Consider the following 17,471-nt stretch of genomic DNA (forward strand, 5'->3'; position numbering starts at 1 on the left):
TCAATCACACATTGAATGCGGGACGCGTACTGTCTTGCCCAGCCTATCTTTATGGCAAGTTGATGCATTCGTCTTTTGGTCTTAAGATCAGCCGTTGGTTTTATATATATATATCAATCAAATGACCATCACGGGTATACGGGCGAGTAGGGGATGCCATGTTTCTGTCAACTGATATTTCTAATGCATTGTGACTCTCTATTTCTCTCTGTATATATATATTTATATCGTGCTCTTGAGAGAAAGCCCAATTTCTTGAGTATCTAAAATTTCAATTATTTCCAATAATAACACTTTAACGGAATCAATACGACGATCCGGCAAAAGTTTCATGCACTCATTATAAGGACGATTAGTTTAACAGAATATTCCGGGTACAATGGTAGCTTTTGTCAGCTGGTGGCGAAAATTCGATAACACACATGGTTCGCTTCTCGAAGTCAAGAAGAATCGTGTCAGGCCTCGCGTGTGGAACAAAAACAATTGTCGAAAATAGAATGTTCCAGTGTATGCGGCGCTTCTCATTCTCGACAATTGAATCGATTTCCAAGGAGCATTTGGAGGAGCGATATTAAGTTTCATGTTGTAAGAGTGACAGAGATGGTAATAAAGCAATCTTAGTGCCGCATTGTGCCTCTGGATGTAGGTTGTTCCCGCATGAGTTGAACACCTAGATAGTATGTGTACTAAACGCTCGGGGTGTGCATGGCACGCTCTGCAGCTATCATCGGGAATGTCTTGGCTCAAAATGTGGCGACGGTTTGTTAAGGTTAAAATGACACTGTCTTGACATGTCAAAATGAAACTCTCCGTGCCAGACTTCAGTCCCGGTGATTTAAGGAAAGCAAAAGTTAGCTCACACGACATTGACTGATCCTCCAGATTTCTGTGGAAGATGCTGTGCATCCTCTTATTGAGGAGCTGTTCACTGAAGTTTTTCTCTTGTGCTTTCTCAACCCTGTCTTTCTGGAGTGAGTACTCGAGATAGATAAGATTTGATGCATTTTGCTCACCCCTAATACTGAAGTTAAGTCCGAGTGTTTCAGCAGCCTCCTCCGCTGCTTTGTACAGAAACGCTCCGTTGCCCACTTCTTCGTGCTTCCTGGCCATTGTAAGAAGAGGGCCTCTTCCATTTGCGACTCTATGTGATGTACCCAGAGTAATCCTGTTGTGAAGACATTCAAGATTCAATATTCCGCGACCACCTTGACGGCGTTAGATGTAGAGTCGCGGAACAGAAAACTTTGGATGCATACTTTTGTTCATGTGCATAACCTTTCGTGTCCCGATACCGGGAGGGCAAGCATGTTCGTTGCAGATACTTTGTTCATCGCCGACAGTTCGAAAGACCAAATCTGCAGGATGAGACGTTTGTATCTGCTTCGGAGAGTATCCTTTATAGATGCCACATCCTGAATGCGGCTCTGTGTGACGCCCAGATATGTATAAGTGTCTCCAGCGCAAAGGTGTCGTATAGCGCTTCTATCGGCGAGCTCAGAGTCTTCAGGAATGCCTTTAAGTTTTCTTCGCTTCAAATAAACCTTGGCGCATTTTTCTAACCCCAATTCCATTCTTATTTCCTTAGTATATCGTTCGACAATCGCTAGAGCTAGCTGTAGTTGCTCTTTGTTTTTCACATATATCTTAAGATCGTCCATGTAAAATACATGAGTGACCTTGTACTTTCGATCTGCAGGTTTGCCGCAAAAGTAGCCGTCGGAATGGCGAAGTGCTAGAGATAGTTGCAGTAATGTGAGGCAAAAGAGAATTGAACTCATGGTGTCGCCCTAAAAGACACCTCTCTGAAAGGTGACCTTGTTAGTTGTCACACGATTTCTACAGATGAGATAGTAAATCTGATTTTCCGGCGCAGCATCAATGTCTCTATGCACCTCACGATTTGTGGATTAACCTTTAAGCTTTCAAAAAGACAGATGATAAGTCTATGGGAGATCGAATGGAAAGCTTTCCGGTAATCAATCCAGGCTACTTTGAGCCGCGTTGTTCATACATTTCCTGCCACACAGTTTCAATTGCCCGAACAATCGCATCATTTAGAAGAGCTGTGAATATCTTATGCAGTGTGTTCAGACAAGTGATTGGTCTGTAATTGTTTGGGTCAGCTAAGTTGACTATTTTCGGCAGAAGTATTGTGCGCCCTTCCACTAACCACTCCGGAATTGGCTCTTTCGACTTTAAAGTGATGGATGCGCATTCTTTATCAGGTGTCATGAGGGCATCATACAGCTCCTTGAAGCTACTTATGTTATCTGAGTCTTCGTTCAGTCTATGCTGCACTCTATCGGATGCCTGCCCGCGGTTGGTCTTAGTGTCGCCTCTCTTCCTCTGTTGCCGGCTTTTTCTGGCCGTGGTAAAGTAGGCGTTCCGCTTACATGTCCTCTTTATTGGAGTAGTTCGGCATAGTTTCGTAGACGTTGATGCGAAAAGTGCGATAGCTCCGGGTGTTTTTCGCATTACAGAGCATGCAGTCGTGCCCTGTAAGCCCGTTCAGGGGCCATACTCGCATCGTAGCACTATAGCAAGTCGCGATTTAGTTACTCCGTCCACCTAAAGGCCCCGAGATGCCGTCGATCCATCGCATTGAATCCATCTTTATTGGCACCCCCAGCTCTTGAGTGGTCGGCATTGTTGGCACTGTGGTTTCCACGAGAAACTAGGGAAAGGGGTTCGCCCATCCTTGTAGAGCTCCGCATGCAAACATAAGGCTGCGTACTTTCAGAGGTCGCCCGATATCCCAGAGTCACCGTTCTAGACACCTCATCCAGGTGCGATTCAGCGTTCGACACGGTTTTCACACCTCAGCTTGGGGGTTAATTCCTTCAGATCACCCCTGGACAATTGTCCGTGACTGCCTATTCATTTTTGTAACCATATTTAGCAGAAACCCTTGGTGCAGGGACGCTCTATCCGTAACCCGAGGACGCATTCAGTGACTTTGTCATAGGCACTTCGGTTTGATTCTAGAGGAATCAAAACCGGACCGAATGGTGTCGCGACTAAGAATCGAACTTAGTAGCCTTTTCGTCAAACCCTGTTAGCTAATCGAGAGAAAGCGAAAAGATAAAAATGTAAAAAATATTGGTCATCCTAAAAATTCAATTTTGTTAACAATTGGTTACTGCTAAGAACCACTCCCTTTTGACTAAAAATTAATCTTGTGTTTCTAAAGTAATCGGTCTTTTTACTTGAAAATTCCATTATTTAGCTGAAATTTGATTGATTTTCTCCATTCTATTTTCGGGTTCATCATAGATTACCCAGCCTTGCTGGCCGCTTCGAGGAGGGTTCCAAAGGTGACGGAATACTCCTTTTACGGTTTCCTGGGTATGTTGCCCATGTGCACCACGTCATTGGAGAGCGCCAAAAAAAGGCAAACTCATTGTAAGACGATTCAAAAGTATCTCTGGGACCACTTAGCGAAGAAGTACTTTTTGAGGACCTACTTGACGATAGTAAGTGTTTAGTTACGTTTTGTTTTGGGGGCATTTTTCTCATTGAAAGGGGTTCTAAGGATTTATTTGGTTATCAAATAAAAAAATGTCACTATTTAGGAGGGGAGCACTTTCGTTTCCCCTTTTTTGTTATTCTGTATGATAATTTTCCCTTTCATGCTTTTCTTTTCAGAATGATTACATGCACCTGTATACTCTTATCATCTTTCTTTTCTTCCTTTTTTTCACGTTTGGTCTCAATAAATACTATTAAAATGGAATTTAATCCCTGTTTTTTTCTTTTGTTTTAGTGTTACCCTATCCCTCCTGTCCTTGATATTATCTTTTAGGTTTGCGGATATATGCCAAGGCTGTTATAATTCTCCGGAGCAAAGAAATGCTAAGTTTCTCTTTCTAAGTTTTTCTTTCATATTTTGAATGTGTAATATTTTTAAAATATATTGTAAAAACGCTTGGATCGGAGCAATGTTTATTTCACAATAGGTTTGTTTATATATAATTTTTTCATCCCAAAAATTCTGGTAAGACTGATTACTACGTTACTACGTTTATTACGTGGACCCGGAATCGCCGATTAATCGGCAAGTCACTGGAACCAATAGTTACACCGTAAAGAATCTTTAAACTTGATTATCTCGAAATTGCCTTTTCAAAAACTGCTCGTGCTGTAACTTTAAAAGTTATTAGCCGATTAGGCTGAAATTTGTAGGGGTTTCTCTTTATGGTACTATCGGGAGGATATACCTAAAAGTGTAAAGATATCGGGTTATTAAATAATTTTCTTGGGGTCAAAACTGTTGAAAAAATGGTCGAAAATTTGGACTTTCGATTAAACAGTCGATATGAATTTTAATTTTCAACTTTTTTTTATTATTTTATAGGTCTATCCTTCCCTTTAACACATAATTAATCGAACAAAAATACCTTTTTTATATCAGATAAATGGAAAAATTTTGAAAGCTGCAGCAGTTTTCGATGCCTCGGAGCAGACGCTTGAAGAAATAAGTATTCTGCAAGGTCGCCATTTTGTCAAAAAAAAGAAAAAAATCACATGTTTTTTTTACACATTAACAATGTAAGAAAAAGATGTTAAAATTAATAAATGATCTAGTTATTTTATCATCTTAAAGAAATTCATTAAAATTGATTGATTTTACCCTTTCAAAAGGTATCTCCCCCCTTAATAATTTACTTGAGACTTGAACTATTCCGCTAAAGCCTATTAAGGGCATGTGATACTTAGAAAATTATCGATTTTACCAGTCTTAGGTTCCTCCAGTTTTTTCTTAGAATAAATATTTTCTATTAAAAATTTGGTACATGAAAGCGAACATGCTAACAGACGTCCCCACACACTGTTTTGTGGGTTAATTCAAGACTGCGTTTTCATAGGTCAGGGCTCACCACTTCCAGCAGGTTCTCACAGGCACGACTAGTGTGGGACTGACAGGAAGTTTTTCTATCATTTTTGTCTTCGTTTTCCAGGAATCTCGCGAAGGGTTACGGTCACAGTAAATTACGCCTCGCCATCGTTCACATTGAGGAGTCTGAACTTTTGTACTCGAATTCATGATACATTTTATTTCCCATTTCAATTTTAATTTGTAAAATAAATAATTTTTTCTCAAAAATAAACCTTAAATTAAAGTTTTAAAAAACAGGAAAAGCTTGGGACATTTTTCAAATGAAAATTCATAAAGAATAAAGAAAAACGACGGCCGTCAAAATCCCTTTCCTTATTTTCTTCGTTCTCCTTTATTTTGAACAAACTTTAAAAAAAGTTTGAAAATTTTTTCCTAAGTTTCTAAAGATCAATTTTTATTGGTTTTTATTATATCAATTAATAATTAAATATTCCACTTTTTTAACAAAGAATTTTTTGTTATTAACTTCATTTTCTTATTAATGTTTAACTACTCATTACTCACTAAATAATAATAGACAATATATGGAGTCATAGCGTAGCTTATTTCAATACATCTTAACCCTTGCTTGGAACACTGGGGTACATCACACCCCAGAATATTTCCAAATTAATTTTATCTACTCAAACTCGATAGAATCGGGTATACAACACGATCTGGCATTAGGTGGAGAGTACTACTATGCACTACAGCTGTTGGCGTCACATTTAGAACGCCAGTACGTTTTCAGTGCTTGTCTGAAATCGGCTGGGGTAGCCTGTACCCCAGTGTGTCAAGTAAGGTTGAGCATATTAACTTGGAGTTGCGGCTTTTTCCGGTGAATTTGAGTCTAAGTGAAGAAAACAGTAAGCATGGTACCTGATTTCATTCTGTAATTTTTTTAAAACATCAAATATGATATTTGACAGTTTGGATGGCTTATAACTTACGCTACGTTTTCCAGTTTTAATGTTTTTTTAAATAATTTTCAGATCGAATTTATAACATTTTAGCCAATAGAAATAAAGATTGGATGTTTTTGAAATGAAATAAAACAATATTTTTTTTCCGCGAAATTCCTCCATTCAATTTCCAATTTTTTTATAAGACCAATATTTCTTTGGAAAGTGATATCCAAAAAAGCAATGAAAAAATTGGCAAGTCAAAATACACAACCGTTAAGTTTTTATAACAGTTTTTCGGCTGTGGTACATAAAACCCCAATGTGTCAAGTACGTGACACAGCGGAAGTGTGTCAAGTGAGGGTTAATTAAAGAAATTGGAAAAATATCGCTCAAACATTTTATTATTATATATTGTTTCAATTGTGTGAACTATATGAATATTAATAAATAAAATGTTTATATTTATTTTCATATCATATTTTATTTTGGGGGGAGGTATAATGAATGATAAGATTTATTAGGCCCTGTTCGATCTAGGCTCTAGGCTGACACTGTCAGTCTTTGCAACCATTTCTGGTGACCCCTACTATATGTCCTGAGTATCAAGACGCTCGGTAGCTATAAGGAGCTTCGCGATGAGGTTCCTTGGTTCACAATCATTTGAAATAAAATTCATTTGAAATAAAATGAGCATCGTTGTCTCTTCTATAAGTCAAATGTTCTGTATATTGGTGTAGAATTTTGGGTCGCTTTTCGCTCAGTTTGATCAATTTGGAGTTCATTCCGACGGGGCTTTCAATGAGTGGCTCAGTATTCAAGAGTCGTCGATGTAAGGTAGATCCACGTTAACTAAAGAAGAGTCGAATGGAGAAGGACTGTTTTGTCTTGCTCGGGTAGAACATCTACTAAGTCCCCAATATGACTTCACGAATTTGGAACCGTTCTCAAATGGTAATTTAGTTTTTCTGATTGACTTACTTTAGCACCGGCATTTTTCAAATCACTTATTAATTTTTCAAAGTCAATGTAAAATTCACTTATTTCCGTATAGTCTTTTAATTTTAATCTCTCCAATTTGTTTCGGATACAAATCTGCAATACAGTTCACTCACGCAAATACAATTTATCTAGTTTCTTGATTATTTCGTAGCTATTACATTCTTCACTTATAAGTTCCATTTGCTTATTTGACAAAGCACTATAGATGTAGTTCATGGCTTTTAGATCTGTATCATTCCATGCGGCTTCATTTTCACTTTCCTTTCTTACTCATTGTATAACTTTTTCACATTTTTTCATCCTTAGAAGTATTGTGATTCTCTCCTTCCAGGTGCAATAATGTGAAACCACTTTCTGCTACCATGTTAATTTAAGAAGTTAAAAAACATGTAGGAGACGTTATATAAGACTTAGGTTTATTTAAAATCTAATTACAGTTCACATTTTTACAATTACGTACAGCGTTCCGTAACTAGCCGACCTGCCCCACACGACTCTGTTGAGAGACTGACCTACTCAATACTTTGATTGTTGACGCTTGATGTTCATTGATGATCACTCGTCCAGTGATACTCATTTCCATGAAATATATATATATATAAGATAAATTTATTCATATTTTAACATATTTAACTTATATTTAACATTCGAAAGTTTCAAGCGATCTTCCATGTTGCAACTTTCGTGGCTTCATTCCTGATTTCCTGCTGAACAAGACTTCCTCTCCCTTACGGTTCGGGTTCATATTGGTATTTATAAACGGCGTAGATTGAGCGTTGGCTACCATTTCTGGAGCTGGGTTAAACGGTAGTGTTTGCGTTTGTCGGTTTCATCCTACAATCGCGGACCCTGAGAAAAACTTTGCTTTTCAGTGGAGCCAAAAGATTCCTCGGCTGAGAGTTCTGTGGCCATATGTGGGGTAGGTTTGCGCTAGTTCAGATTCTGAGCCCTTATCAGCTCCCTGGGTAACCGGTTTTTCGTAGGTTTCCAGGAAACTTTTCACTTTCTCAGCTCCTTGAGCTGTTTCTGGTCTTATTCTCTTTCTGAGACGTAGGTACACGGAACTTAGTTGCTGTCTCCTAACTTCTCATGGTTAAAACTAATTGATGTTTGGGCTTCGCATTGAACAAAGGATGTTTGGAGGCCTTCCTTAAAGTTCAACTGAGAGGGTGGCAACGGGTGATCCGACGTTTCGTTGATGTGATCATCTTCTTCTCTACTTATAGTTGTTGGGGGCACTTGGATTTTTGTTATTATTATTCTGGAAGTAGGGTCGGCTCAATTATTTCAATAGTGGCGGGAGCCTCGATGGTATTGGATGGTATTGGTTACCATGGGTTCCGAGTTTTTCCTCGGGTGGTTCTATTAACGTTGACCTTGGAGGCGTCGAACTATCATCGACTTTCCGTACCTCTGCCATAGAGAAGTTGGCTCAGGCGCCATTGTCCATCATATACTGATGTGGAAATCAGGAAGCGTAAAAGTGCAGAGGATAATGATAAGAATATGGGATATTATGAGGGAAAGGCGGAGGAAAAGAGTAAGGATATTAAGGGGTAGAGGACGTAAGGGGCTGAATACTTAGCAGGAGTTGAAGGTGGGTAATTGATCGGATCCTTTCTCCCACTTAAGCCAGCTTCTTCGGGACCCTGTGCCTCCGTCTTGTTTTTTCTTTCCATCTGCCTTGAATAAGGACTAGGTGAACGCTTTCTATCGTTTCTGCATCTTCTTAATATGTAAGGCATGATCTAGGACCCCAACGAGGTGCTTGTGATTTCTGGTGCCTACGAAGTTATAAATCTTCGTATATTTTTCCTCGACTAAGCGTCGAGCACCATTCAAGAGGCCCTGGACTCATCATTGTAATCCCTCAATATTTGATTTTATTGCATGTGAAGGCTTACTATATTTTCGAAATACCACTGGTATTTCTTAGTGGGCGAACCTTTTTTTAAGGTGGGCGATTAAATCGTTTACTTTGTTAAAAGTTCAGGATCATCATATGGGATTCGACTGCCAGGAAGTTGGTACTTGTGTTCAGATTTGTGTCATTGATACTTCTGGGGTTAGCCATTTTGATTAATGGAATTTCCCGGTGAAAATCGTTAACCAGCTCTTAGGGTTGCCGTCGATACCGGCGGTCTTTATTGGTTCCGTATGTGGCTGTTCTGCTGAGAAATGAGTCAAGACCTATCTCGGTCAATGCATGCAAAAGGAGGGTTTCGTTTCGAACGTGCAGGGGGTATATCGACCCGGTCTTGAGATTGTTTCCCTCTAATTATTACATTGGAAATCCATGTATTGCGGATAAATGTTCGATTACACGCACCCCTGCGATTCCTCCTATTTGATTCCGTCCGATGAAGGCTCGAATTCAGGCACAAAGGGTAGCATTTATTTATTCTTTTCCCTTCTTCGTATGATAGGGGTGGCTTATGTGCATCAACTTGAAATTTTATTTTATTTTTATTGAAATCGGTCGGTGAACTTGCCTGCTCCCTCGGCGATCTTTTTCAATAGTTCATCGCAGAACTCGGTCTCGAAGCTGGACAGTTCTCAACCGGCCGCTTCTGCATTATGTTACAGGGGACTTGTTAATAGATCATAGTGTATGAACTCTGTTGTGCCCTACAATGGAGGTCGAGTCGAAGGCGCGCACAGTGGGAGAAAATGCACTTTTTTCGTTCAAAAATGTCCAGAGCCTTCAATTTTGGTCCGATTTTGAATTTTTTGTTTGAAATTAAAGTTAATTATATAATAAAGAGCTTGACACTCCGAACTGTTGTCTCATCTATTTTTTATTAATAATTTTGTAATTTAAAGTATGGAAAAACCTAATTTTCGTACATAACAATTCGTTACGCTTTAATAATTGATTAGGTAAACTTTATATTGTCTTAAATGAATGTTTAGGAACTCATAGAGTACAAATTATTTTGTTGATTATTCCATTTATATGTTATAAACAAATTTCATGAAAAAATTCGTAAATAGTTTCCATGAACTCCATTTCAATTCGTATTAGTAGAACTTTTTCCTCTCACGTTTAAAATTAAACTAATTGCCAAATGATTCTGTACTCAGGTCAAATACTTAATGAGGTCTTAAAGAGACATTTCTACCCGCACTTATTCTCACTACTGGTTAGTGTTGCGGCAAATTTCTTAATGCTAGACAGTTTCGACAAAAAAATTATTTAAATTTTTAGTTTAAAAAATTGATTTTTACTTTAAAAACAGTAATTTACAACCAAATAAATGAATTTTCAACAACAACAACAAAATTTTTTTTTATCAAAAAAGACAAATTATAAAAAAAACTACAAAAAAAGTATGCAAATGGTTAACAATTTCTGTAAATTATAACAAAAGAAACCCGCGCGTTTCGTTGATAATTAAACTCCATACATATATAATTTCGTATAAATATATTTAGTATAAATAGTATAAGAATTTCTTCAAGTAACGTACGTTACTGTGCATTGCAGTTGCCCAAACATTTTAACACGGCAACGTTTCTTCGAATCAATCTCCACGGTAGGGCGCAACAGAGTTTATACGCTATTCCATTTTAATGTACTCCTATAACATAATGCAGAAAGCGCCAGTTGAAAGCCACAGCGCTTCGAGATCCAGGCCAGCGCTGAACAATAGAAAAAGGCCACCGAGGGAGCAGGCAAGCCGCAGTAACTTGAGATCGTCTTAAGTCGTGAAAACCTTCGGTTATGATTAGATGGTCATTTGAAAGGGAGGACTAGGGTGGACCACCTTGGAGTTTTTGTTTGACTTTTTTGTATTAATAATATGTCAGCGTGATATCCCTACTCTAGAATCTCGATTTCTGGTTCTACTCTCACCATACCATCATCCGAGATGTCGGCGTTCATAAGCTCTACGACCAAGGCGATTTATTCTCGTCCGCGATTTCTAACTTAGTGATTGGTGTGGTTTTCTTCTTGAAATACACGTCTCCTCTGTAGAAGAGCCTCATCCCGATCTAAGTCTATAACCAAAATAGGCGCGTTGTAGTTCGCGGGAGCAATTTCAGGTACAGGGTTCACAGGCCGAATAGTTGGCCGAACTATGCACACGGGACTACCTTATTTTCTGAGAAAGCGAGATTTTGGCATATGACCGAATTGAGATATTCAGAAGATTTCTGGTGTTTTCCTCGAGATCTCTTCCCTCTTTTACGAGGCGGTGGTGAAAGGTTAGCCATTTCTTAGGAGATTCCTGGAGTATTCCGTCAAACTTAAAGTCAGATCGCAGGAGTGGTGGGAAACCCTGGGCCGAGATTAAGTAACCTTAGGTTAGACCTTCTTCTAATTAAACGATGTCGTTAGTAAAGGAAATAGTGGCAACAGAGCCTAAGGCATCGCGTACGCTCACAGAGCCGAAGGCTTCCCGATTCGAAATTGCCAGGTTATTTCAATTTACACTTTACGGTACCACTGTTTCAACCGGATCAAATCCGGATTAAGGCCAAATGATTTCAGTTCGGCTTTTCTTATTTTCCTCATCAGTGGAGGAGATATTGGTGCGCTTAAAGCTTCGAAGTGAGCAACAGACCCTATGGAAGCACGTACGTTCACAGAACTGAAAGCTTACTGAATCGGAATATAAAAAATAATTTCGATTCAGAATTTACTGTACTACTACTCCCACAAAAAGTTGATCCAGAGTTCGGCAACATGTCTCTTTTATTTTGTTTTTACTTTAGATTATTAAGTCTTGATTGAGATGACAAGTTGTTGAGATAAGTTAATTCGGGCTTCCGCCTGATTCAATAATCTTTGAAAGGAGGGCGAAAAATCGTCGTGATTATTAAACCTCTGGGTTTTAATTTCCTGGAGCTTGAGAATTTCTGTCAGGATATTAGGGGTTACAAAAACAACTGATTTTGGGTTCAGGTACGTGAACTTTAGTTTTTTTCGCGACATGGTTTCGCAGTAATTTTCGTCGGAGGTTCTTGCCTGCTCGGTATCCCAGCTTATTCTTAGTATTATTGTCGCACAGAAGATTAGGCATTTTCAGGCCGTACCATAGTTGAGAATGATGGTAGTCCATAGAAGAAAAGTTTTTGAACCAATATCAAGTATCTCGCTAAATAGCGAAATATGACCAAATCAAAAATACCAAGCCAATTACGGCGAGGTCCCCTAGCAACATAAAGGGTGGGGTTTTCCTTTGATTTGGTGGTACTCTAGCCAAACGAGTTCCAATATTGCCACTAAAAGTGGAAGAATTTCCAAATTAAAAATACCGAGTCAATTAAGGCAATTTCCCCGAGCAAATTCACGCGCGGGCTTTTGATTTAAATTGGAAGCACTCTTTTTTTTCTAAAAGCTTATTTGATCATTTGCATTGAGACATTGCTGCCATAAGTCAGAATGCCGAATAGTACATAAAATTCAGAAATTCAGACAAAACATAAAAATGTTTAGACTTGAAACTTTAGATTAACTGCATGGTAATAAAAGTTACTAGTAGCGTGACTGATTAAGAGCAACATCAAGCGTAAGCCCCGCCACTGCCACTATCAGTTTGTCACGCACGAAATAATTAAAATCTATTTTGAATTCATAAAATCTCCTGAAAATAAATGTTGTCTAAACTGCCGTTGATTTAATTAAAAATATAATGAAATTTATGATGACGACATTGCACGCAGGGAGTGGCTTCGCTACAACTGAAGGAAGGGCGTGAGATTCGTCTTTCCTGTTTTATTTTTATTGTGGGTTGGTACCCTTACTAAAATTGAGAATAAATTTTGAATCTCAAAACTTCAAAATGGTATTGAAATTTATTGTACACAAAAATTACAGGGCAAGAAATATGGAGGACATAATTAAGAGTCACAAAAGGCACTTTCTACAAATGGGTAGAACGCGTCAATAGGTAGAAGAAGGAAAAAGGAAGATACTAAAAAATAACTTGTACAGCTCAACATTTTTAGTCCTTAAAACTACCGCTCACATAACACATACACATGGGCATTTTTATGAACCGAAAAAGAACGAAAGTGGTCTAAATTCAGTTAAATTTCTCCCTGCCTTTTTGATTTCGTGGATTGATAATGTACTTTATTTCTTACGACATTCGAGAGAGCCACGCAACACGCGAACACCTGTCACTTTTTTAGAGAACCTTTTGTGAAAAATAGACAATGAGTCTAGCTTTCATAATAGAAAATCTTGGCTTTCCGAGATTGTTACTTTATCACGTTTTGAGATTCGAGTGAAAGTAATAATTTTTAGACTTTTTAACTTCGTTTTGCTTAGGTGAAATAGAACCCTAATTCAATGGCACTGCCATTGCCAAACCAAGAGAAGTATAATCTCGTGAAAACGGGGTGGGCCTTGACGATTAACCGTTTGCGTTACGGTCCTGCCTCTGTGGCACAGAGTTTAATTTTTTCGTTTGGAAGGCGAACCCTATTGGTCGACCACTTGATCAATATCTGCAGCTTATTGCTGTTACCGGCCCGAGAAAATTATAATCTCGCTAAACCGGGATAGGACGTTACGACTAACGTATTGAGAATTTATCATTCAAAGTTCTCGCGGAATTCGAATCTCGACGTACGGACGGGCAAAAGTTTGAAGTTGATATGGCTCATGCCGGGTCACTCAGTATACTGCGATTTTATCTTTTGCTCGATGCCTCTCGACAGTTCGTAGTTGGAGCGAACCAGGTAGGGATATTAGCGAAATTGCGGAATTTTTGTAAGAAAGGTAAGGATATGCCGTGCAGCTTTCAGCTTTTATTTTTAGATGTGCGTAATTTGCGTTACCACATGCCTTCGCTTGGCTTTTTGCACCTGCGAGACACGAACCTCGTCAGTACTTTACGGAATTGAGGTGGTTTGAAGTCTTTTATGTTTCAAAAAGAAATTTTCAGTACGCATCAGAATTGATGCAGGTTGGAATTTTCAACTTAAAGTTAAGTACACGGAGCGTCACCAAAATCGTGAAAATTTTGAAATTGCATTTCCTGCTACGTCGTGCTTTAGCCAGAGGTCGCTGTTGTTGGAGTGGCAAGCTGACATGAGTTAAAGGTATTAATCTCAAAATTTAAAAAGGATTTCGGATTTTTAAAAGAAATTGGCTGATATGCTACAAATGAAGGAAATCGCGAAACATCCTTAACTTGAATTAATTGGATGCCTACTGTACTTGTCAGTGGCAGCACGTCTAGATTTAGCTCCAGAAACGGTGTTTAGTCAATTTAATAATTGCTTCAACAAGACTCATTAAAAACGCAGCGAAGATGGTACTTGGATATTTGATGGTAACTGACGAATATGGGATTTTCCACGGGTAGGAGGAGAGTTCTCTGATGGGTTTCGTGAACGCAGATTGGAGAGGATCTATAGGCGATAGGCGTTTCTTCACCGGATATACATTTATTATGAATAAAGCAATAATATTCTATGATTTAAGGAAGCAACGTACTGTTGCTCTTTCACAACAGATGCAGAGTACATGATCATGAGCGAGGCAGCCAAAGAGGCCGTTCATCTTCAACGTTTTCTGGCGGAGCTCGAGATAACAGGTGTGAAGTCAACAAAATTTTTTTTTATAACTGTGGGGCACAAAAAATGGGAATTAATCCGATTCATCATGCACGATCAAAACACATTGACATGCGTCATTTTGTTCGAGAAACGGCAGTATCGGCTCAAGTAGTCTTGAAGTACGTGGCTTCTGACAGCATGGCAGCTGACGTTCTGTCCAAGGCTGTAACCAAGCCTAAAGATGAGCATTGTCTTTGTTTACTGGGAGAATATAAAGTTTAAGTTGTTTATCCAGAGCTTGTGTCCAGGGGAGTGTTCGATTTGTTAATTTGAATGTGTTCCAGCTTCTGCGTTTATTTATCGTGTAAGTGTTTTTTTTGTTTCTCACGCCAAACCCTACTGAATGAGTTAGTTGGTTCATAACCAATGTGCAAGACCATATGTATCCTTTTGATCTCTATTGTTTTTTATTCGCAAATGCTGTGTTTGTTTCTATGCGCTAGTTTGCCTAAACATTGCTAACAATTTAATAATACAGGGAAATTAGAAATAAACTTTGAATTACTAACTATACATAATTCGACAGATAAAAGTCTTAAAAATTAAGGTATAAACCTCCAGCAATTTAAATGCTTGACACTGAAGAAAGGTTATATAAAGAAAAAGGGAGAGCAACGGAAAAAAGTCGCGTTCATATACACAAATTTTTCTAATAAGGATCATTTTCTTCTGACCAAAGTAGCAAAACATTGCGTTCGATCACTTTGGACATTCATCCGCAGCGAATCTTTGTCAGAAAATTTGATCTTTCCCTAGCAACATAAAATTCTCATCGCCAAAAATCTCCACTGAATGATTTTTACCACGAGTAAACTTTCTTTCTCTCTATGACCAGTCTTCTTTGGAGATGGTAGTATAAGACTATCCTATGATTGGTACTATACATGTGTATAATTTTAATAAGATTGTTTATAATTTTATAGAAACTTTTAAATATTGCATCTCATTTTAAAATGAACCTTTATCTCTTCTCATATTTACTCCGCCAGACATAAGCATGATTATAATAACATCTCTCTCGGCCTGAGAGTAGTGATAAAAAGGACTCAGTAATAAAAAAGACCCAATTGGCTGCTCTATGATGAGGTGATAACTATTGAATTCGTTTTGATATCGCTTTTGTCCACGCGTTTTAAATCCCCACGGCAGTAGAACTTATCTCTTAAACTGAATCCGTTTCTGTAGTGTACTTCTCTGTTTCCCGAAAGAAAATTCCGACATCGTAAGCTACGTCCTTAACTACGTGATTAACAACTTCGTAAGCTATGTAGTAAACGACGTCGGGAACTATGCGGGCGAGCACTTACACTTCAGTATTTTTCTGTACAGAAATTCGTCAAGCTATGCTAAAACAGATGACAAAGCCACCAAACGCGTCCTCGGGTTGTGGATTGTTATAAACAATTTTTTTAACAAAACTATGATTTATTTTTTTTTACATGCAAAAAGGACGGTGTTCCACTAAAATTATCCGACAATAAACTAACAGTGATTCCAAAATTGGATATGGGACATTAAATAATAATTTGCGTAATTGTTAATAACAATTTCTGTAGCAAACTGTCCATAGCAATAACGCTGTACTTGCGTTTTTAGAAGTCACCTATCTTTCATTTGTTTTATGCAACTTCCTGATATATAAATGAGGAACAAGTGAAAATAAGGTGCAATAACGCTGTACTTGCGTATTCTGACGTCACTTATCTTTCATTTGTTTTGTACGTAATTTCATGAAAAACAAATGAAGAACAAGTGACTCTCAACTAAAAAGTACAGTTCCAGGTTCACCGCTAGGTGGGTATCTCTCGCACGCGCTCTCGCAAGAGAAATCATAATTTTCGTTTATATAACTGAGAGAGGCTGCGTTGAAATTATCTTTATATGATTTGCTTTTGGCTTCAATTTAAAATATCTTCTGCAGGTTTGTACATTTCAATTGTTTGTATTATTATTTCTAATAAAATATGGATACTCTCAAGGTAGGTAAGAAGGTCCTTTGTGATTTTCTTATTGTCAATGAGAGTACTGACGTGCTAGGTTTGTTAAGTTTCATGCAAACTGAGTATAATCTTGATCCTGGGCATCTAGAAATAGTAGCTAATCATTTGAATTTGTATTTTTTACCTATATTTCAGAAAAAATAGAAAGAATCTTATGGTATAAAAAGTCAGTTTGAAAAAAAGTTCGAAAAGTGACTAAAAACTGACTTGGTTGTTATTTTTTCTGGGATAAAATCAAAAGGAGGAAGAAAAAGTTCGGATACAAAATTCGAAGATGCTTCTGCTGCGATAGGGAGACAAAAATTAATGTCCATTGAAGAGAGTTTTACGGCTGCTGAGATACAGGATGCGTTTCTCCGAAGTTTACAAAAGAGTGGAAAAACAAAAATTGCAAATTCTATAGTCGTTCTTTTGAATTCTGACGATACTGAAAATTTAAAAATTTCAGGTAAACCTGACTTTGAATCATATGTGCCATACTCTTTAGAAGAAGCTTTAGATTTAATGCAACAGGTGAGACTATTAAAGTATCAATATAATACTTACAGGCCAGAGAAAGAAAGGCTGACATTTATCCTTCATATGTGAATGTATCAGAGATTAAAAAAGATCGTTATCCTTCAATTATTCAAATATCGAAAGAAGGAGCCATGGAACAACGATTTGACCGATGACTCTTTTTTCACAGCATCAATGGTGCCAATATGGTTGAGGGTAAAGCACAAAGGAGAAACAGTTTGGATGAATCCTCATAGTTCCTCGCCAAAACGTTGTATACCTATCATGATTAAATATGCAAAGGAAACAAAGGAATTAAGGAAATCGGAAATCAAAAATACTAAGACACGAGTTCAGAAGCTTAGACCCACAAAAATTACTACGACTAATGGTGTGTATATAGTGACAACAGAAATGAAGCTAAGTATGTTAGATGGAAAAGTTTGTACAGCTCTCACTGATACTCCATCATCTTCTACTTGCTACATTTGCAAAGCGACACGATTACAAATGAATGATCTAGAGCGTGTAAAGCAGAAGAAAAAAATTGTATCTAGCTTAGAATTTGGTCTTTTTACTTTGCATGCCTGGATTAGGTTCATGGAGTGTATACTATCT

Source organism: Belonocnema kinseyi, chromosome 4, assembly GCF_010883055.1.
Source record: "Belonocnema kinseyi isolate 2016_QV_RU_SX_M_011 chromosome 4, B_treatae_v1, whole genome shotgun sequence".
In the NCBI taxonomy this organism is placed as follows: domain Eukaryota; kingdom Metazoa; phylum Arthropoda; class Insecta; order Hymenoptera; family Cynipidae; genus Belonocnema; species Belonocnema kinseyi.